The sequence below is a fragment of the Dermacentor silvarum genome, chromosome 11 (assembly GCF_013339745.2).
Source record: "Dermacentor silvarum isolate Dsil-2018 chromosome 11, BIME_Dsil_1.4, whole genome shotgun sequence".
Classification (NCBI taxonomy): domain Eukaryota; kingdom Metazoa; phylum Arthropoda; class Arachnida; order Ixodida; family Ixodidae; genus Dermacentor; species Dermacentor silvarum.
The window spans coordinates 1,838,058-1,861,754 of NC_051164.1; the positions used below are offsets into that span (position 1 = coordinate 1,838,058).

Below are 23,697 nucleotides of genomic sequence, written 5' to 3' on the forward strand. Positions count from 1 at the left end.
TACACTTGATTACATGCTGCTTCTGAAATCGTGTGCCCCCCCCCCCCCCCCTTGCCGAAAATTCGGGATTTAAGCTTGAGGAAAAATAAATACCAAGTTTTTGTTGTGTCCTTGCTTCGAAACTTTTCGCGACTTCCCTCATAGTCACATCGTGGCTTTGGGACGTAAAACGCCAACAATTATTATTGCATTTTTATGTATTAGTTCAGTATTTTTTTGCTGTTTTTAAAGGATACTTTTAATATTAAGTATTTTGTTCGTTTTTCCTTATTAAAAAAAACGTTATGAACCGTTACGGAACGTTTTTTTTTTTGTTCCGGAACGAAAACGGAACGGAACTTTTTTCTGTGGAATGAAACGAAAACCGGAACGAAACACATTTCGTTCCGACACCCTGGTTCTGGGTAAAGCTTAATACTTAGCAGCACAACTTGCACACGCCTGTCCAGGATCACTTGAGATAAAACCTCACATTTAAAGAATTAAGTTAGAGCAGTACTGACCGAGACGAGTCGTGGTCACGAAACGTAGTGTTTTAACATGCCTGTATAACCGCGCCGCAATTGCACCACTGGTCAAAACAGTTGGCTACTGTATCTTTTTTCAGGAGCCGGTAATTAACTCCATTCGAACAAATCAACACGATCTTTTAGGTCATTTGTAATGTCCACTGACAGAAATAGATGGCACATTCTTGCTTCGGATTATCTCACCTGATAAGCTCAAGCAGGCACTCTCCAATGAGCAACAGTTACCAAAAGAGTGCTAATTTTCATTGAGGCCCTATACGAAATGCATGGTGCTTCTGCAGTAGTGAGAAAATACAAGGGGCGTTGTGTTTATGGTCGCGCTTCTGCACGCCGTCTTGAAAGTGAGCGGAACTGAAACAATTTAACTTGGTTTATGGCCGTGAAGTTAGAGCACTTGAGGGCATGATGCTTATTAGGACATGATTACGAATGGAATGATGACGAGTTGTGTGTTAAGGTGTTTTACCAAGGCGCAAAGGAAACCAAGCCATCTCGAATGCTTGTGAATGCGAGAAAGGTGCAAAATACAATGGGACTGGAGTAATTCAATATTCACAGTGCCACACGTATGTGCCCAGCAATGAAGATGAGGATGACGCCGTGCAGAAGTTGATGAACTAGAAGGCGCCGACTACGTGTGGGTTGCTGTTTAAAAAAAAAACGTTTTTATTCGTGTTCTACATCACCTTACTCTTGTCTACCTTGTATACGTTGCTGCAAAATGGTCTGCTGAGAATTGCAAATCATGCGAAATGTCAAACGTGGAGTGGCATCTCGCAAGAAATATTGTCTTTTTACCACTAAAGTGCGACTCGTCTGGTTTCTGAAAGGTTGTAGCCGCCGCTTTTCTTTTGCTGCCCATGCCTGGCGTGAACATTCCAACTATGGTTTTCAACAGTTTTGACTTCACGCTTTCGACACTGACGCTCCCTTCGGAATTTGAAGATAAGTAGCCCGTGGGTATATGCTTGGTATGATAATTACTCATGTCGTTGGATGCCGTGCCGAGCACGACATCGTCAAAATAATTTTCTTTAGTTTGAATTTGGTTACCAGAAAGTCAAGATGTCGAATTTATGCAAAGTTTTTCGTTCATGCATAAAGAAAGAGTTTTTTAACTGCGCCGAAGCATTGATCTCTGCATATTTAATGAACGACAATGAATCACAATTTTTATTTGTACAGTTTATAACTTCTATATTCTGCTATCCCGGTACCCGAAATGCCAGCAAAGGTTGTGGTTCGTGTTGCACAGAGAAGTCAAATGTTAAACGCCTTGCTCTGAACTTGCTTATAAACTATCTTCAAACCAATAAATGGGCAGAAAACAGTTCAGAGTTAACGCAAGAGAAGTTCTAGATTGTTCGACATCATACGGACAAGTACGCAATCTGCCAGGATGAAGACTCATGCTTGAGATAAAAACGCAAAGACCACTTCAAAAATAAATAACGTAAGGAATTGGAGCACTGCGTTTGTAAGTACGTATCTTTCTCTTCATTTATGCACCTTGGGCGCCTAGAATTATTTTCTTTACAGATAATAACCTAGATACAAGCAATTCTGTCTGTCTTGTAGGTTTGAGAGGGCGAGAAAAATATCATTTATCAATTACAAAGAAACTAAGGCCCCACTCCGGGCCTCGTGGCCCAGCAGGTTTTAGTTGAAATACAATTATTTTCGCTCTGTCTAACACCTACTTGCCAACATTCTTTTTTCATCAATAATATGAGGCGAAATGCTTATACCGCAAGTAGTGGTGCCCAGTCAAGTGTTGCTCAATATATTGCCTGCGACACAATTTAAGCAGAAGGTGCAAGTTTTCTGCTCCTAGGAACATAAGTACATTTTGTGCCTCTTTTCGTGGTATACAAACTCTCTGTTGGTATATCGCTACACGAGTACTACTTCCCGCATGAAAAAAAAATGACGCCTTCACTGGTTGTGACACTCTTTCTACTGTGCACTTGTCCGCATCTCCGTCTTAGTTCAAGCTTTATGTTAGAATTGAAAATCAAATGCTTTTTTATTTGCTATTTAAAACATCTTTTTCGCCGCGTTTTTTTGTAGCGCCCTTTAAAGGCTAGTATGAACTCAAGGACAAATTTGATCTGCGCAAACTAAAACCAGGGACATGTGAAACAGACGACTGAGATGACAGCGTAACGTCGACTAAGATACATACCGTTTCTCTTATTATATTGCATAGCGGCATGAGTAAGGTAGATCTGTGCAACAACGAAAGAATAAATAACTACAAGACGAAGGCTCAATTCCCGCAATTCTTCTGCCATGCGAAATAAGCAACCCAGTTTCATACTGATACACTGCTGGTTTCGAAAAATATTGTGCACAATCTCTCATTTCTAAGGGATTCAAGCTTTCTTATACCTTCAACCGGATTCTTACTCTATGTGGGAAAAACCAAAATCCGATGAGAGATGACGTTAGACTTCACTGAAAGTTTAATAACAAGTGTAAAATATGGAGAGTAACGCTTTTGCGTTGATTATTTCCCTGAATGAATGGTTGGATGTTCGCGCTAGGACAATCACGGCAGTGTACGGATGTGTAATTACGTTTACTAATTGCCGTGTAGTCAGGAAAAACAGAATATAAACACACCTTGCATAGCGAAGAATGAATGCAGCTGTGGGAGAAAAAAAAAGGTGTTGAAACTGACAGGAGTAACTGGTGTTATAAGGGAAAACACCGCCATTGAACTGCTGCGTCGACATGACAATCCGCTACACGATAGGAAAACAAGGTGTGTTTTGATGCCGATGGTAACATTCTCGACGCATGCTGAGGCATTTCTTTGGGTATATAGATAAGCGCAGCACTTGGGAAAACAGGCTGGTTGCGTAGGTCCATACCTGTCCGTGATTAACTATGTCCGTGATTAACAGCGTATGTCAACATCCCATTTACAAATGCAGGTAGCACATTGTTACATCTATTATTACATACACTTTTAAGACAAGGCCTTCCTTGCTGACTTTATGCTATTTTATGGTATATGGGATCTGGCTACGTGTGTGTAATCGTTTAACAAATGGGTCATTTTTTTGTTACGCAGAAATAACGCAGACAAGTAAAAAAATAAAATGTAAGCGTCCACAAAAGAGGACCCGATGATAAGTCGTACAGTAGGTTAAATAAACGGCAGGGGCCTAATTGCGCCAGTATAGTCGTAGAGTAACCACATTACAATAAACACTCTATTATCTCCAACATCGGCCCACCTCGGTTCCTTGTCAAAAACCAAGAGCCTGTCAATCAAATTTGACGCCTCAGAAGACAAGGTCGATGAACTTGCGAGTAACAAAGGCAACGAAAATGATTGACAAGAATGAAATAAATAGAGGGTGCAGGGAAAATGTAATGTGTGACAATGAAACGAATAAATTATTGAAAGTAATGCAAAAACACAATGCAATTGTGCAACATTGCATCAATATAATGCTTTACCTTAAGCACATAAAAATACATATACAGACCTGCCAACTCTACCGATTTGTCCACGAGACTTCCAAGTTCCAACCAATTTTTCGAATATACAGACATGACCAGAAATCTCCGGAATAACTGCACCAACCTCCAACGCGAAAAATATTCGTTATCTCATTACGCGCTAGGTACATAGCCTAAGTCACATTTTAATCGAAGCCATTAGTGCGTATGCAGTGTAGGCCTCACTCACTACGCCTTAGATTGATACATGCGTGGAGGATTGCGCGTGAGTCAAAAGTCTAACATGCGTTGCATAATGGCCTGTTTTCTAAAGTCACCTATGCCGCTCTCCTTCCCAGTATACCGATGTAACACATCAAGAGTAGAAAGGGGCCAATGTCACGGGCCATTGTACGTGTTCGTTAATTACACACGCATACGCCTCGTTTCCGGGCAAAGTACGAGCGCTAATACCGGTACTAAGCAATTACTCGGAGCTGTTTCTGACAGTGCTGTCTCCCAGTAAAAAAGGAATTTCTTTTCTTGCTGGGGTCTCCCCCTCAACCCGTCCTTCTTCTTCCTCTCAATCCCCAGGTTGGCAGGTGTGCATATACCATGTACACCGTCCCGCATTTTTATTAATATCGCGCGAGTGTCCATCAGGTGTCATTTTAATGCCTTTGGGCGGTGATAATCTGCGAGACCGGTAGCAGTACTTTTACGCGCACTAAGCCCTCTCTTGTGCAAGAGTCGTCTAATGCGATGTTCTATTCAGGACTACGCATGACCGTGTAACAGGGTTCTCGCCCGATATAGTTAAAAGTGTGGGAGGCTGTATGTCGATCTTGCCTTTTTTCGCATCGACTGTGGTTGACATGCCATTTACGAGTGGCGGACTTTACTGCGTGAAGCGTTAGCGATAACAGTCCCTTCTTAATAGGTTTGGCATAACATTTGATAGTAGGGGCTTTTTGTTAAACAATATATCTAAATTTTCAGTCTTTTGCAGCCTTCAAACCACGCAGTATTTTACCATCTAAGCAATGAATTTTCAAGGCAATCCTAATAAGTGCGTGGATTTGGTTCCCTGCTTTAGCAACTGCATATGATACAGACAGTGGTAAGTTTACGAAGCTGTGCATCAGCCTTCCTTGTGAATAAAGCATGTTGTTAGTTTCAAGCAAGACAGGAATACAGTATGTTCAGCGCTAACCGCAAAATCATTCACGATTAAGGACAATGTATTTTCGCGAGAGGAATTTCAACCACATAAATTCGTTAACACTGAAATGAAGCTTTGCTGTAGCTGCAGGAAAACAATGTCATTCCCGTCGTGCTCTATACGCAATCATACCGAAAACCCGTGCGCTATGAAGATAATAGTTATGGGCGAAATGTCTGTTGCACACACGTGTGAATATATGCGTATATGTAAAAACGCGGTAATAAAGTCTTTCTTTTCTGATATGACATACAATCCGTGCACCGTCTAATGTCACCTTTGTCATTGAAAATTAGTTGCGCAAGAGATGCAGAATAATTGCCTTTATTGCGAATCGCCTCCATTGTCTGGAGGATCGGTACTCTCTTACTGAATTTATTTTGCAAGAAGGAGATTCAAACAAGTTTTCAGTATCATTGCAGCAACTACCACGCGCAAACAAGGAGATAGACATGATTTGAGCTTTCGGAGCAACACAAATCTTTGTACAGAAAAAAAAAAGAAAAACGTTGGCGTATAGGTGACAATTTTCATGCTCAGCAGTTCTTGCATTTCAGCATAATAATAATACAGGCTTTGAGATCGATAACAAAATCCGCAATGTCATTTTTGCTGTGGGAGTACGCTGCTCGCGAAAGGCACTGCGGTGAGTCAATTTTGTCGCTTGCACCTGCACTATACCAATTTCTTGTATTTCCAGATATGTTTCTAGTCTGCAACTCGTCAGAGTGTATTCAAAGAGGTAACGTACCTTTGCATATTGTATAATAATTTTTTCTGGTCGAACTCATTGCATTAATTGATAAAGTTGGAAACAAACAAATATCTCAGCGTTCTACTTAATACAGAGGAAGAAGCGACTTCTTTGTATATTCCTGCTACTGCTGCTGAATTGAACGAATGCACTGCTCTTTCGCTGAAGCATGCACCAATCAAGCTCATTCTTCCTGAAAGTAGCGATTCTCTTATGATACACTGAACTCTGCATTCAACTGGTGAATGAAATTATTCTTGTACAAACGCTTTACCCATTCAGAACGCCTAACTCTTTCTCAGAGCTCGCATGCGCTTTCACATTTGTCTTGCGAGTCGAGTGGAGATGCCGATATTATTCGAATTTAATGTACGCCACGCTAATGTGTTGGGTATTGCTTAATAATTCACTATACTTGCACCTGCATTCCCTTGTGCAATAAAACATTATCAACCATGATTTAATCTTGCACCAACGCTTTGCTTCAACCGAGGAGAAAACAACAGAACATGTGCTTTTTCGCATGCATTACTGGCTTCCATGCACCGAGCATTGCGCTAATGCTGCATACAGCAATAAATAATTTATATTTTGCAAAGCAATAACTCAATTGTTCTTTTGCTTGCTATGTTTCATGATTTGGAACTAAAAGTTCGATTAAAACACTTTATGTCGACAAGGAGTAATAAAAGCGGCTGTTTGTACATGAAAACATTTACTTCTGTCTATAGTTTGCCAATCACAAATAGTCTCGTGGGAAATATTAATGAACCGATTGACCAGGTACACCACTACCAAACATACTGGATTGTTTCAACCACTGACAGAGCAAGCTGGTTGGCCTTTCGTGTTGTCGCCAAGTTCAATAGAGGTTAAGCAAACAACATCTGAGAGTCTCCTCTCCCCATGCGCTAGGTATTTTGAGGAAGTATCCATTGCTCTAACGACGCTTGCCAACCCATAGTAGAGGAAAGAAGCGGTATTAAATTTGAGAAGCTTGAGCCTCCAATCTTGGTAATCTGGATAACCTGGGATAACCAGAAGAAAGGGCATGGGGATGACCACACGAATGTTGATTGCTCTTGTGGCCAATCCTTGCCAAAGTGAAGTTTCTACTTCTCAACCCTTCACTAATGTATAGAAAATTGTGGGAAACGAATCATCTGACGAAGGCGCCGTATTCATTGTAGGTTACTGGAAAATTAGCAGGAAACAAGTCAACGAATCTGCGTCACACGAAATGCGTAGCCAACTCTGGTGTTTACAAAGCTTCTCTTTTGCAAGTTATTTAGGAGAGTCGAGTCAACACAAATGACTGAGGCACAACACCTTATAGATTGCAAAACTAGCGGTGCACGAATATATATGTTAAATACAAATAGAATATTCCCAGCTTCCTGATTCGCATCCGAATCGAGAATCATCTATTAGATGTTGTCGAATATATAAGGTACAGCCCGTACTGGAGCCTCGACGGAGAGAGAACGACGGAGGTGGGGCCTGGTAAACATAATTATGCTGCAAGAAAGCTGGGAACATTGCAGAAGATCACCATTTCTTTAGAGACCACACGTGCCAGGTAGGCTCTGCTCAATAATTTTCAGGCTATGATAGGTGTGCTCTCATTAGGGCAGATTCTATACTAATTTTGAGGGTAATATTTCGCGTCTGTCTATAAAACAATTAGTACAATAGGCGCAGTTTTAGTGTAAAGCTTATCTCTCTGAACAAACAAAAAAAGGATGGACTTTTACCTGTGGATACGCTGCTCACTCGTTTCATTACTGTTGTTTCTAATTCAAAGTAGCTGCTTCTAATTTTTCAAGCCACTTAGTTGTGCTGAAATCTACTTGTATGTCTAAATGCATCAAATATGATTTCTTTGGCAACGGACTTGCACACAATCAATATCCTCCATGGCGTTTTGGAAACGTAAAAATAGTCTATGTTCGATTCGATATTTATTGTTTTTTTTTTCGCTTTTATGCGTGTACTGTTCAAAAATATCACTAATGAAACTCGCAGGATACGATTTGGTGACAGAATATTTTGTTGCGTAGTCCACCTAAGCTTGACGTTACTTATATTTAGCAACACAAGAAATCTCAATTGCGCAAACTCCAATTCATGCTGTTTCTTAAAACCCGCTTCACCCTACAGGTGCCCATTCCGAGCTGGTAATTGTGCCGTGTTCGCTTTTGTTTCATTTGTTTTAGTGGCTACCTGGTTGCTATACAAACCCTGGTTAGCTGCTGAAGTACATATTTCTGGTTAAAAGACAAAACGAAAGGATGGGCCATGAAGCGTTCCGCGTGTTCATAATGTGACACTCTTACGTGCGTAGTGTGTCAGCCACTCGTCGACATCTTCGCCCGCTTTTCCCGCGAACGAACGTGGTTCCATGTAGTGCTGCAACGGTCGAACTGGAGTTGACCTTTGAGCTAGTACACCTGGCGCTGGCGTTTGTCCACTTCCGTCCTGAGACATGATGAACGTCGTTGGCGAGAGACCGGCAAGACGGCGGCTCCGGCGAAGTTCGAGAAGTTGCGGCTCCGTGGTACGTAGTGTCGTACCCAGCACACTCCACCACTCTGTTACGCCAAGAAAAGGCGTTTATTAATAAGCCAAGTAGAGTGAGTCGCGACGGCATGGATCAGCTGAGCGCCGATTTTGATTCATCTAGCTAGCCGCACGTCGTCTTATTCCTCCACCCCTCTTGGATGCCCCAAATCCTTTTGAGGTGTAAACCCAGAACGCACGTAAGAGTGTCACTTGGGCGGTCAAATCTTTAAGGCGGAGTACTCAGTTCTGTCTCATTCTACGCATGACATAATCCTGGGCCTTGGTTTTTTGAAACTGTGTGGTGCCACTGTTGATTATTTCTTTGCATTGACGCACACCCAGGGCGTGGGCGCCACAGTGGAACATGCCCACAATAGGAGATTGCCCAAGCATATGCGCGTACATAATGTGACAGCATGAGCTATTTCTTTGAGATGATCACCGTGTGTTGAAGATTGTAATTTGCATATTTGGTCAGGTACCTACAATGAAACATCAGCCAAGAAGCACTTCCACATGTTGATTACTATTCAGAATTCTACACCATGGAACACACCTACAACAGAGGATCAGCCAAACACCGTTTGCGCATGTGCATTATAATAATTATTTCGATACAATGGCATAGACTCACAACAATGGTTTGGAGTAAAACCGTGGTGTACATGTCGTGCCAACAACTGCCTCTTTGATATGATCGCCGCTTGCTAATGATGATTACCATTCACATACTACGGAAAACCCACGGATCGGGTACGAGGAGTGTCCTCATGTTGATAATGATGGTGAGGATATCCATACTATGGTGATCATAGTTTGGTCATCCACGTGGATGACCAATCACCCACTAAGGGTGATCGACGAAAAAGCGGCAGGTGAACTTGAAATGAACTAGAAGATATGCTGAAATGAGAAGCAATATAAAGTTTGTCACGTTCTGTAGCGCGGATAAGAGAGAGCAGACGTGCGCACCAGTTTATTTTGCGCCAAAGACAAGGTATCGAAGTAGATAGGTTTATAACATTTTTTAACCGCTTCATGAAAACATCGCGTTGCACAGATTTTGTCAGGTGCGTTAGATCTGCATAATTTTGTTTTATTTTTAGGTTTCCAATTATACGGGTATTGTTCTAACATTACTTCAAAGCTTAATTTCTATAGTGAATTAGGGTCATGCGAATTTGCGGTTTGCCAGCCAAGCTTAACCCTGTCTTTAAGTTCATTTGACATATGTAAAGACTTCACACAACGAAAAAGATGGAAAACACCAATAAAATTTCAAAGCCATTCAACTTCTCTGAAGATGGAAGCCAGCCAAGCTGTGACTACGGTGGGTCTGCTGTAGTGAATATTGCTATAGTGAATTTATATATTTTCATTATTGGTTATATGGAGCATCTTCGGCATGTTCTTCAAAGAGCAAGGACACAGGCGCCTTGTTTTCGCACGGCGCGATAGCCAAGTCGGGGGTACGCTGCGCCAAGTTCGCCCCGTCGTCATAAACTAGCCCATGAGCCACAGCGTTCATAGCCGCGGCACACTGCAGGGCAGCGCCAGGATCGTGTGAGATCTCTCTAGTTCCTGCTCTCAGCGGCTCATACACGCATATCCAACGCAGGTATGAGCCACGCGTAATTTCTTTACCTTCCTGCCTTCTTTCTTGCTTTCTTTACCTATTTTTTCTCTCTTTATTTGTTGCCTTCCTTTTTTCTTTCTTTCGTTTCCCTGGCTCGTACCCGCATATCCAATGCGGGTATACTTCACACGTGATTTTATTATAGTTAATCGTGAAGCAACTGACGAGCATCTGATGCTATTGATGTCATTACCTATCAGTCATGTTAGTCATGCGTTTTGACGCCAGTGCTAAGGCACAAGTGGAGGAAAACCGCCATGCACATGGAGCTGAAATACTGACGACAGTTTTTTTCTACACGTGGACACAATCCCGGCGGAACTAGCCCTTAACAGCTTCGATGTAAATAGACAGGCGAAATGAAAGGGAGCGTGTCTTGATATTGATCAAGAGACGTCTTGATGTTTTGATTATACGCTTTGATGTTTTGATATTGACCAAGGCACGATTGAGCACGTGCCTTGATAGTGACCGATCTAGAGTGGCTTGATTTGCGGAACCTTGCCGCACATTTGTGGCTATATATTCCAGTGTTTTCCAGAATAAAGTTAGTTACGAGTGACGCTCTTTACTTTCGATTGTCTTTTCCTTAGTGTTTGCGTCTTTTACAGCGTAAGCTGTTATGGGCTCATTCTAATAGCCGTCTCGGTTTCCGATGGTTTTCGCCGCCGCAGTTTCCGCCGCCGCCACTGGTTACCGTAACCGCTATCGCTGGAAATGCGAAAAAAGGTACCCAGCCCCCGCCGGGAATCGAACCCAGGCCTGCTGCGTGGGAGTTGGATACTTTACCACTGAGACACGCAAGCGCTTGCAAACAGGCACCGGAAAAATGCCCTATAAACGCGCCCTAGGTAGACGCGCAAGTGTAGACGACGAGAGGCGATTCAGACGAGGCGATTCAGACCAAAGCGATCCCGAGCCTACTATAGTGGCGCCATCTAGTTAAGGCGCCTGCAAACGCAGCGTGCGCAGGTGCAGAAGATGAGATGGGATTCAGACTAGGCGTGCAATTAATGCAATCGCGAGCGTGTGCCAGTATGGTGGCAACATCTAGTTAAGGCGCCTGCAAACGCAGACATGTAAGAGTACCCGACATGTAAGATGCATATAGCAGTTGTATGCTGCATGTAACTACACCTGGTTAACTCAAGCAGTTTAGGTGACTATTTATCACCAGCCCGCTTTGAAGATTCCAATAAACAATCATCATCAACAACAACAAGAACGTACCGTGCCACGGGTCAAGGGATGTGAGATGTGGCATCATCATCACCAGGCATCATCGGGCTCAGCAGACTGCTGTGCAGAGAGCATTACAAACCACAGCTCGCCGTCGACGCCAGGCCGACAGTTCAGATCGTTCTCGTCAAAACGAGGCGAAGAGAGTTTACCGCGAAGGCCCTGTTGTGCGTGGTGCCGAAATTGGAGCTACTCTTGATCCGCTCCACCAGCTTACCCTTTGACAGTGCTACGTGTGATTGTGCTATTTATTAATACGTATAGACCCTGTGACAGGCAACTCAGATCAAAGATATATTCCCCCTCCCCCGGCCCCCTAGCGGAGATGCTCACCTCTCTCGACGGATAAATGAGAAGAAAAGTAAGAGACCAGAACCCACGTTTTATTTCGCTGCAGTCTGTGTGGCCATTTTGGGCGCGAGATATGTACTGTATGAAGCTGACAAAAGCCCCAAAATGTAATATATCATCATTAAAAAAACTGTCAGCCCTTTTCCACTGGAGTGGAGATGAAAGACCAGTGAAGCTGTACTATCGTAGGAATTATGGATTTCCAATTATGACTATTAAGATGTGTTGGTGTAATTGTTTGTTTGAACTATTAAAGAAGGGGGATATATATCATCCGGTGGTTTTCATTTATTTGGTGACCACAGGGACCATGGCCTTATGGTAGCTATGGTACACTGCCATAGGGTGTACGGCAAAGGCTGGCACGATCTTCATAAACACGTCACCAACGCCGCGCACGTTCGGTGCGAACGCGGACAAAACGCCGCAGGCGTCCACAAAAGTTCTGCGCGTTCCTGGTGCTGCTACATGGTCAAGTTTATACAGCTCCTCAGAATTTAGAGAAGGACAGCCCATAAACAAATGTCATGAAACAAAACACCGGCAGCGCATGCCTTTTATGTTAAATCTTCTTAGACTGAAATAATAAAAGTGCGAAACAAATAATGCTCGAGCCAAAGAGAGCTTTTTTTCTACACGCGGACACTACCATCTGAGACTGAGCCCTTAACAGCTTCACTGCAAAAGGATCTGCAGGAGCACTTTCTATAAGTACGATTCTTGCAAAACGTTTTCTGAACATATATGACGACTTTTTGCAGATGCCTTATATAAATACATGTCTTTATTTGCCGAAGAAGACCACTATGGTTCCGTCGATGTAGATATACAACGCTTTGGAAATACATATTTTGCCTGTCTCCCACAACATTTGTAACCGTAGGCAAGATGACGTATTGTGGACGTGTTGAATGGGTGTAGTTGTTTATTTTCGCCGGTCACATACATGCGTAAAACGCTTTGTGTTTTTGTGTTCAGTGCATCCGCGACATGTGTCATTGCGTCAAGAATGTTATGCAAGAATTTTTGAAGGCTGCGTCTGAGTTAATATTTGAATGAATGTTTTTACCTTACAGCCAAACTATTAAATGACTCACTAAACACCACTATTAATCCTTGCACGGATTTCTATTCATATGTATGCGGCCGGTGGGAAAGCAATCATCCTCTTTCAAGTGGTGGGGGAAGCTATGATGTTTATCAGGAGATTCGTAAAGATATTCCGGAAATGCTAAGCTGTAAGTCGCTCTTCCTATTTGATCTCACGTCAATCGTCGTTGAACACTTCAATTAGGTTCAAACGCACCATTCATTAACTGAGTGATTTATCGGGTCACTTTGCATGGGATCTAGATATAAAGTAATTTCTTGGGTGTTTGGGTCAAACACCGAGACATGAAAATTCCATTAAATCAAGGTTCAGTTTGATGAACGAGAACTCTAGCACCTTCTTAGTTTGCGATCATAAAATATAGATGTGAATTTTCGCAGTACATCTTCTACAGTGTTGTCTTAATGAAGTTCAAGAAATGCATATATAGAGAATAAAAATTTCGAAATCTAAATAGTACAACTGCTACCTTAAAATGGTTATAACAATTAGGCATTTTGTGGTAAACATGATAATCTTTAGCTGCAGGAAGTGGTCTTTTGCCTTTGCTTACCGTCACTATTCCGTGTCATTGCCAGCACATTGACTTTACACCATTATAATACTTCACCTGTTTTACCCTGCTGTCTTTCCTAGGGAGCATGTATGCTTCATTTAAATGAGCAAGCTTTATTTAAAAAAAAGCATCTATTAGGATGTCCTCTTGAGTTTAACCTTGAAAACTCTCTTGTTGCGGTGGGTGCGCAGTCGTCGTCGATGCACGCTAAAGTTTCAAACCGGTTTCGCTGGCTGTGTTTATTTTGTAATGTATCTTAATTTTCCGCTGGCTACAGTACCACATCTATTATCTCTGGAATTACTCACTTCAGCGGCAGCAAAAATTTTTAGACTATGCCACATTGATGAGCTGGTGGAGTATACTGAAAACGTCAATACACCTTTCTTCACAGATATTCTTGGAAACAGAACCCTGGTTGAGACTAACCAAACCATAATCGACAAGGTGACAATCATGTATAATGCATGTTTAGGTAAGTTGGGTTGTCAACCAGGTTTCGCAGTCTGTGTTTTATTAATAATGTATCTTAATTTCTATGTATCTGTAATGTAATCTTTAATGTTGTAATGTATCTTAATATCCACATGGATTGTCCCTGAAGGTATTTGCTTCAGCGGTAACAAGCATTGTTACCACTGAAGTTGGGGTACCACGTGAGGGCCGAGCTTATTAATGCATAAATATGTTCTTTTGCATCAACGAAATGAAATATTACATTGCCTGCAAAAGACAGCGCAAAACCCCGCTATACTAGGCTGCCTACATCGCATCACACTACTCTGAGGTCCATGGGGTTTATTCGCAATGATTTTATTACCAATTTCATAAGTGTGCAGCAATATTTCAGCAAAATTTGCGAACGTGGTTGAAGAGATAAAAATCACTACTGCGAACCTTACTGGCCGATACACATGTAAAATAACTGTTTCATAACAATCTGCATATTGTATATTTACTTTTTATTCATTTTACCCTCAAGACCAGTAGTCGGATATATCACATTCAAAGCGTCCAGTGCTAATGTAACCGCTTGCGTGTAGCGTACGCAAAGTTCAGGAATTTTTTGTAGATTATGTCTCCTACGGCCCTTTCGATGTCCTCACGCAGTCTTTTTTTAAATATGATTTTGCTCATTCGTGGGATTCTTCGTGGGATAATTAAGAAGGTTTATATTTGGCATTGTAGTGTGCCAACGTTGAGAAAAGTTCACTGAAGCATGTCGGCACATTATCGAGCCATCGAGAACACAATGTTTAAATACGCTAGAAAGTAGTAGAAGGCACCGGAAAAACTAGCGCCTACACTCATAGCCTACTATCAAATAAAAAAGTATCTAACCTCTGCTTTCCACTGGAGAAAGGAACTGCGCACATAATGAAGACATCGCTAAAGAGGGCTTGCCTTGCAGGCGGGTTATGGTAAATCAAATTACCTGATCTATTACACCATTACTGCATATAAACGTGTTTATTTCATTTGCGTTTTACTGCATCGGAACATTAAAACAGGAATGTTAGCAGCCACATCATTTGGGGCCAAAGTGGGACTTCACAGTTTTAAATACAGTAAAAGGGTACATTCACCACACAACGGACGTTTTTAAAGCTCCAGAGCCAACTTAACAGCATTGTCTCGTTTCACCTACACCTCAAGTTAACCCGCTAACTTGCAGTCAACAAGAATGTTGACCTACCAAAAGTATCTTCAAAAACTGCACAAATCCAAATATTAGTCTGTGCTTTCAAATTATGTTTATTTGTTTACCTGCTCAAGAGTGGTATTCAATAAATAGCAGCAGCAGCAGATGTTTTGGTCACAAAACCTTCGTCGTCATCTTCTTAGCGCACATTGGGGTCATGTTCTAGCCAATGCATTTTTTTCCTTTTTTGAGCAAGCTCTTAATTCTCAAATTCATGACGCTACATCTCAAGAACCCACATTAACCTTGCCAAAGCAGGTGCCAGGCACTAGTTTTGGGACATACATTTACTTTCACCACGTGGTCAACAATAATTTTGACCTACTGTATCTCGCGTAGTTTTGAGAGAAAACGTTTAACATTTTCTTCTTTCTGGGGCTTTACGTGCCAAACCCAGTTCTGATTATGAGGCACGCCGTAGTGGAGGGCTCCGGATAAATTTTGACTACCTGGGGTTCTTTAACGTGCACTACAACGTAAGCACACGGGCGTTTTTGCATTTCGCCTCCATTGAAATGCGGCCGCCGCGGCCGGGATTCGATCCCGCGATCTCGTGCTCAGCAGCGCCCTTAGCTGAGTGAGCCACCCCGGCGGGTAACGTTTCACGTTTAGCATTTCAATTGGTACGTATGTGATCGAAGTAAAGAAGAACTAAAGTAATAAAGTCCTTCTATGCCAAGTCTGTCTTTTCTTGCCAGTTAAAGAGTTAAAAATGGGGAGAAACACTGATGTTTGAAAAATTAGAATTTGTGCTCTGACACCTGCAGTTCAAGTTTCGCTTAAAGACAGTAGTTACCTAAAGGCAGTGTTTCACGTGGTTCCAGCACTGTAAGTGTTGTGCACTTAACAAATCAGATCTGCGCCAGAATCTGTGTATTCCAATGTAATCCCGCAATACCGCCTGTCTTTGAGTGAAATCATTTAAAGTCGTGAAACTTTTGTTAAAGCAGGAATGTTATATACAAATGTCCTCTACAAAATACAACAAATTTCTTTCATTGCTCAAAACATGAACAAAATAAACAGCAATGATGAATAGGAGCACTTAGCTAACTTTACAAACTCCTTTATTGATGGAAAAAATGTAATAATACTGATGGTTGAAAAACTACTGGAATCGTTTCGTAAGCGCGAGCTGGTCAGCGGGAAATGCATAAATAAACATACTGCGAAATAGTCTACAAACGGGCTGGATGCAGTGACGCCATAACGCGGTAAACAACCAAGAGCAGACACAGCGTGTAAAAGTGGACCAGAAACGTGTTCACGAAACATGCATTGCGTAGCGGCGAAGGATATGGAAGTGGGGCAGATTTGGAAAGGAGGCATCTTGCCTTCGCTTCATCCAGTTTACTTGGCTACCCCTTATTTCAGTGGTGGCAATACGTGACGTTCCCAGGTCAAATCTAACTCTTTCTTATGATTAACCCAACATAAGCTTTAACGGATGCTCGAGCGAAATGATCCCTGTCATATTTTTCAAGTTATAAATTAGCATGTAGGTAACACCGATGACTCGATTATTACATTGAAATAAAGTGGAATAAAGCGTACTCTGGTGAAGATTTCAGGTCCTCGTGAGCTACTGCTACCTCCGCTTCTTGAGACTTCTATCAGAACCAAGATATTTTTAGCAACAACAAATGGTGAACATTGCGCAGGAAGGCAAACATACAAGTGATTGGGATACACGTGCGGAATACATGTGTGTCGTCTGTTCAAGTGCTAGGATAGGAATAAACTTTATATGTCCAACGGATATGGCTGTTGGTGCCCGGGGCTAGGCTGCCAGGGGTCCATCGCCGGAGAAAAATCTCTCGAGATCCTCGGCAATAGCCCTGGCCCGCTGGACGGCCCACTCCTGGTCCTACATCTATTATTGCGGTGTCATGGGTGCCGATAGTCGGTAAATGTTCTTAGCCAAGGACGATTAAGCACTGCAATAGATATGGCGTTCCACACACTGTGGGAATCGATGTAGGCGAAGTTTTCGGTTCTGTTTCCGTTTATTGACGATAACTGGTAGGAATGATGACAACGAATGTCTGAGTTTTTCAGCGTTAATTCAATACCAGAGTTTTGAGTTGATGGTAAACGTTGACTTGGGCGCTCCGCTTGTGTTTGTCTACATAGAACACAGAACCAACAGCGAGACGTGTTTGCTGGAGGCGTTCTTATGCGTCGTTGTTCGCTGCCTGAGGGAAGATTAGCACTTTCCTTGTCTTACATGGTGCATCGCATTGTGGAAAATGTGTTAATTTTGAAGTAAATTATGGGGACTTACGAGCCAACTCCACAATGCGATTAAGAGAGATGCGGTAGTAGGAGACTCTGGATTAGGCCTGAGCACCTGGGATTACTTAGCGTGCACTCAATACTTGTACAGCAGCGTTTTCACGTTTCGCTCAAGTTGAAATGCGTCTGCCGCTACCGTGACTGAATCCGCGACTTCGAGCTACCCCATAGTCACTATCGTACCGCAGCTGGCGCACAAGTGTTGCTTTGATGGACGGCGGCTTCCGTGGGGTCGTCTGGATACTGGACTCCTTTAGTGCAGCTCTGCCTCTGCACGACCTGCGTCAGTTGTCCGCTTGACAAATTTACACGGTGCTTATTGTTTAGGATTCACAGAAACGTGTTGCACCATTACTTGAATTTAAATTTATCCAGTGTGTCCATAGCTGCAGCAGTGCTCAGTAGTACTCTATTCTTACATTAGTACGTCGTTTTTCTTTTCTCTTCCTTATAATTCTCAAGCATGCGAGCTGCTATGAGCGTAAGTGGCACGGCATTTATTCACTACTACTGTGACGGCTTCAGTTCTACGAACTCTCCCTCCTTGCCGTCCCTCTACCATTCAATCTACCTCCCCTGTGGCCTGTAGCGCATTAGTACAATATTAAGCACTGCAGCTTCTGCACTGTTGTTGTGGCGGGGGGGGGGGGGGGGGGGAGCGAGGGGGCTCGTCGATAATTACAGCGGCTGACAGCAAGAAAGTTATATATAAAACTTCTGGAGTGGCACTCCTTGTAGCCACCTACGGGATTGAATCAAGTCATGACAGCCATATTGCTAGAGGCTCAGCGACCTCTTCCGTATCCACAATGCCTGTAATCAAGCGCATTGTGAAGAGCAGTAACATTGCTTGCGAGGCTTGTATCGAAGCTTGAATTTTGCCGTTTACTCTAAATATGATGTTCCCATATGATGGAACGCCGCGGAATACGCACAGGATTTGGTTTCATTTGTATTCCTGCAATAAAAACTTGAGATTAACATGTTTAAGGTGTATATCATTTACCAATATGTGTTGGTTTTTCTAAATCTAGCTTTTCTCGCAGGCCTCGAGAAAAGCCACCGGCCGGACGCTTCGCCAAGCGCACTGTTCGCTTTATTAAATTATGAACGATCTTTCGTGTGATATGATTGCGTAATATTCTCCACTGATTACGAGCAGGTTGGCGAGTTACATTTTCAGCCATCCTTTGTAAAGGCCTGATACATTTTCGACCAGCAACTTCAGACTATACGGTGCGAGACCACCGTCTTCATTTATTAGTTTGTTGTACCTCTCGTCAGCGCTATTACATGGCTATGGACATGTGGAGAAACTGCACATCGTATTTTTTATTTGCTCCCGGTAGTTCTCAAAAGGCCGTCACACCTTCGGAGACCTTATTTTAGTTACTTTGGTACAAAACTGCCAAGCTGATTTTCTCAAGAAAAGCACTGCAAATCATACGTTTAGCATCCCGAAACATTCGGCACTTGCATATTGAAATTAGTTTACTATTTATTTATTTGTCTATTCACCCTCAAGGCAGAAAGCATTACAGAGGGGAGTGGGGAAAATACAAACACATACAGCAGCAAGATATAGTGAGTAATAATAACAATTTCAAACAGGCATGTAGTTAGGTAATGGTGGTTAGTGCTTCGCGAGAACGTTGGTTATCAATGATTGATACAATGTCAACAGCAAGGTGGTTCCACTCGATTGCTGTGCGCGGAAGGAAGGACTCAGAAAATGCTTTCGTTTTACGAAATGGAATACCTACCTTGTAGTGATGATCAATGCGATGGGACATTTATTGCGGTGATAGCATACGTATGTCGTGAAGAAAGGTATGGTAGTATATGTTATGCAATGAATTCAAGCGGCTAACTTTACGACCTGCTGCTAGAGATGGAAGGGAAAGGCTGGCTTTCATGACTGTTATGCTAGCAGTGCGATTGTAGTTGGAGAGAATGAAACGAGTCGAGTTATTCTGAACAAGTTCCAGGGCAGTGATTAATTTTACATGCACAGGATCTCATACAGAAGCAGCATATTCAAGTTTTGGTGGTAATAAAATTTTGTAAAGTATTAGTTTAACTGAAGAAGAAATGGTGGAAAAGTTGCGACATAAGTATCCTAGCATACGGTTAGCGTTGCTATTAATGTATTCTGTGTGCGCTGTGCAATTTAAATAACATAATATATGGACACTCAAGTATTTGTCAGAATTGAAAAGCTGTGTTATCGAACTTCACTGTCAACGTTTTCTTATAAATCATATGCTTCTCTAAACTTTATGCTGCTCATATTTCGCGTATGGAACGTTTGTTAATAAAACATGTGCATTACAATGGGCCAGCTGGAAGTATTCGGACAACATAAACATATCAGGCACCAATGCTAGGCGAACCAAGGGGCAACAGAAAACACTTTTCACTGACATTTGAACTTTTCAGTATGTACATTGCAGCACTACAACCTCAATTTGGAACATAGTTTCTCTATCGATTGAATTTTAGGTATTTGAAGTGTTTCACTATGGGTCCTTCTTCTGCATGATATCATATCTTATTTTCGCCAGAGTAAACTTCGAATTTCCAGCTTCAATATAACTCTGAAAACTAGTGCTACCGCTCTATACAATGCGCTCGATTACATTTCTCAGTGATGTGGTGTATCCGAAATATTTTATGGTAGTCTGCCAACTTGTAATTGGAGTTGAGTACAAATGCTCTGCTGTTCACGTGATAATACAGCACATTGTTCTGTACTCCAGAAGGTTAGTTTGCTGGGCAAGTTGGAAATGCATCTTGACATGGGCAGCGCGAAACACAAACGAAATGAAAGAAAACAGGCACAGCGCAGACGATCAACTGAGGATTTTATAGCCAAACAGACAGATATAGGAGCACTGATAGACACATGGATCCTAAAATAAAAATAAAAATGTGGGAAAGAAACTTCTAAGTGCAAACGTCTCTTAGTGGTGCACATCCAAGTAAAGTATATAACTCCGCGGCATGTCGCGTAACAGATTTCATCGCGACATTTTCTCCTCATTTAACAGTATAAAATGCCTCTTCAATCACTCGTGCCACCTTGTCTTTTAATCCCGAAAATGCCTGGTTTCCGGAAGCATTGGTGCGCAGCCACATTCCTTACAATGTAACGTTAAGTTTGAACGCGGCTGTCTCCTCAAAGAACCTTCGTGGTTCATAAATCTGTAATTCAGACAACGACCAGTTTGCCTCTCTGCCTTTCTTCAAATAAACCACTCTTGTCGGACTTCCCCTAATATAGCGGAACGTGATATACAACGCCTGGGCCACAGTCGACCAGTGCTTCACAGTGCCTGATCAGGCACCCATAATGCTTTGCCCTTCGTCTTCTGCCTTGTCCACAGCCGAGCAGATCTTACTAAGCTTCTTCTTCACCGAAAAGACCACGTTACACCCTTACCTCTTCCCCACCTTTTTAGACAATGGAACACACCGTGAATATACGGAACGCTGGCAATAAATTTCTTATTTGGAGCCCTTTTTGGCTCCAACCTTTTCGCTTCCCTTAAGCCCTCTTGCAACAATTTGTCCTTGGTGGGCGAAAAAGTAGGACATGCACTGTCAAATAGCAAGGGGCGGAACATGGCAGTGGCTGCAGGCAATAATAACAGGGCCTCCAAATAGTAAACAATTAAACTGTGCCCAGCGATGCGATGAAGGATAGCCCGTTCTTGTATCACCGTAACTCTTTTGAAAGATATGCAGACTGCTGAGAGCGTATCCTGGGGCGCCTTCTCTTCAGACCCCTGCCGTGTCGGCCCGAACACTACACGGCTATCTTCAACCTACCCAGGTTTCTATAGAGCCCCAAATTTGTAAGCACTCTGTATGAACGCGCTTTGCTATAATTAAGCACATCTAACACTAATAAGCTAACACATCTACAGGTGAACACGTGACACAGATTCATAATAAGGGCACTGTAATTTCATGATTATGAACGATGTGCAAATGACCGCGCTGCGAAATTCCATCACTGTTGCTCAAGCAACCGCTGTGGACGTACTCTGTGACGATCGCCTCGGCGATATTATCGCCTCCACGTGACGTAGGGCTCAGCCAGCCAATCAGCTCACCCGATCCTGCTCAATCAGTCAATCAGCGTGCGCGTGCGCCTGGCGGCGATACTGCCACCGACGCCATGCAGTCGCCGAGAGTAATCGTCACAGAATACGTCCCCTGTTCTTGGTTCTTGTACACCTCAGGACCAGTGATACTGCACCGGAAAAGTTACCAAATGAAATGTTGACCAATAACCTTACATTTTTGTTTCGGATGCAATGACGTACTAAACGACTTGGCCACTGAGCACAAAGAAGCTTTGTTTTATGTGCTGATTTGGACATTGGGATATTATCAGTCAAGTACTTACATTTGACGTGCCTTCAATACGCAAAACCTCTGTTTCTGTGGTGTTTTCACGTAAGCAGATTTTGTATTTTACTGTTTTAGCATGCATACCATCCAGTATCAGAAGTATCAGTGCCAGTATGATCCTCGAAAAAGTTTTTTTTTACATAAAAAGACGATAACACATTATTATCACGTGTTTCGTCTTAATAGCATAATGCATTCGTAGGGTAAAATTTGTAGAACTGCCATGTTTCGTGTTCATTATTGTGGAACAGAATAAAGAAAAAAAGGTTCTGAAATTTTAAAAGGTTGACTACTTATCACCTTGTACAATTAGGCAGGGCTGCCGCCGATGTAATCCAAAATATCTGCAACTGCTATTATACGCTGTTCAATTGATATTTCAGCTCACTTACACTATACTTAGTTTATCTTCGTGTAAGGTCTGAAACAAAAAGCGAAGTTCGTAAGTTGGATGCCTTGTAATTATTGCAGTTTTTAGGTAATTATGTTGGAGACAAATTTATGAAGGCAGCATAGTTTTATAGGACACATTATGGTTATCTTATTTTACTTTTTTTCTTGTCATTCACTGGATAATTTTTCATATAGCCCTTCCAGATAGCCGTGCTGCTTTGAAAAAAGTGCTGGATCAATCTGGATTTTTCGCCTGGCCGATTCTCACTGACCAAAATATCTTCAACTCCAGTAATTGTTCGGACTTACTTCACCATATGAACATTTCTGCAATTCTCTATGTGCGCCTTACAAATATGCGAGGATACGCCCTGGACCCGGCGAATCCTTACCGTATGACGGTGAGTCATTTAGCATTTATATTAAACCTATAAATGTCATAATGCTTTTAGCATTAGCACAAAACACATCAACGGTTCCTTTTCAAGAAACGCCGCATGATGTGCACAAGGTTGGCTACTAACACTATTCCCTCCAGTATTTTCTTTGTTTGATGTGCAGGTTGGTATAATAACGAGTTATTCGTTCAGGTATTAGGTTTGTGCATGTACCCGGAGAAGATCTTCTACAATCACATACATACAGAAGGTGCAGTTTACATATACTATTGTGAGTACGGAGGTATACAGAAATGTAATAATTACACATAGCTAGACACTAGCAGAAATCTTCAAAAAATAATACTCGAATTTAGCCATGTTCTTGGTGGTGCTGCGCTGATGGTAGTCTGTTTATCAGCTGCTGCGAACGATGTTCAGACAGAGTCGGCTGCTGCTAAGACATTTTGGTTGGGCCGGGGCAGGGCTGGCACATCATTAGAGTCGACGTCGAAACCAGCGGGCACCCATATCGCACTAGGCTGAATGAATTAATGGTTAGTGTCACGCTTCCGTACCGCGTACAACCTGGCTGCATTCCACGTCCTTTCATTGTGTAGGAGAGAAGACTAAGGGCCCCTATTCTTATGGACTTTGTTTGGTCTGGTAAACAAAATCCGGGCATCGTGACTGAAATGGTTATCTATGGACACATTCGTTTCCTTTGCAGCACGCTGTTTGTCATTAAAGAGCTCTCTAAGTGCTGGTGGCACTTTCTGTGCTCTCTCAACTTGGACAGATCCGCGGCTGAGTCATGCACAATTGCTGATAATTATGGGCAAGCAAGAACGTCCAGTCGGGTTCTTGGCAATATGTTAATGAGAAGAGTGGAGGTAGCAGCCCCTGTTGTTGAATCCGGGGTGCAATTATAATTCTTTAACTGCCGGCCTTAGTGGTGGGCCCTCAAGAGGATTAAGCTGCACAAAAGACTTCCGAGTGCGATCGAATCACTCTATTTTACCATTTGTCTGGGGCTGCTACAAAAACAAATGTGACAGCTTAATTAATTCCTGTAGCTCCAGGAAGAAGACCACCTC

The 23,697-nt window shown here is 42.4% G+C and overlaps 1 long non-coding RNA gene across 1 annotated transcript; it reads left to right on the plus strand.

Moving 5' to 3' along the window:
* The first annotated feature begins 1,881 nt into the window (after positions 1-1,881).
* LOC119433814 (uncharacterized) lies at positions 1,882-22,624 on the plus strand. Its single transcript, XR_007464472.1, has 6 exons — positions 1,882-2,011; positions 4,983-5,103; positions 5,906-5,947; positions 12,824-12,985; positions 13,809-13,889; positions 22,419-22,624. It is a non-coding gene; the product is annotated as an uncharacterized LOC119433814 (long non-coding RNA).
* Positions 22,625-23,697: the final 1,073 nt, after the last annotated feature.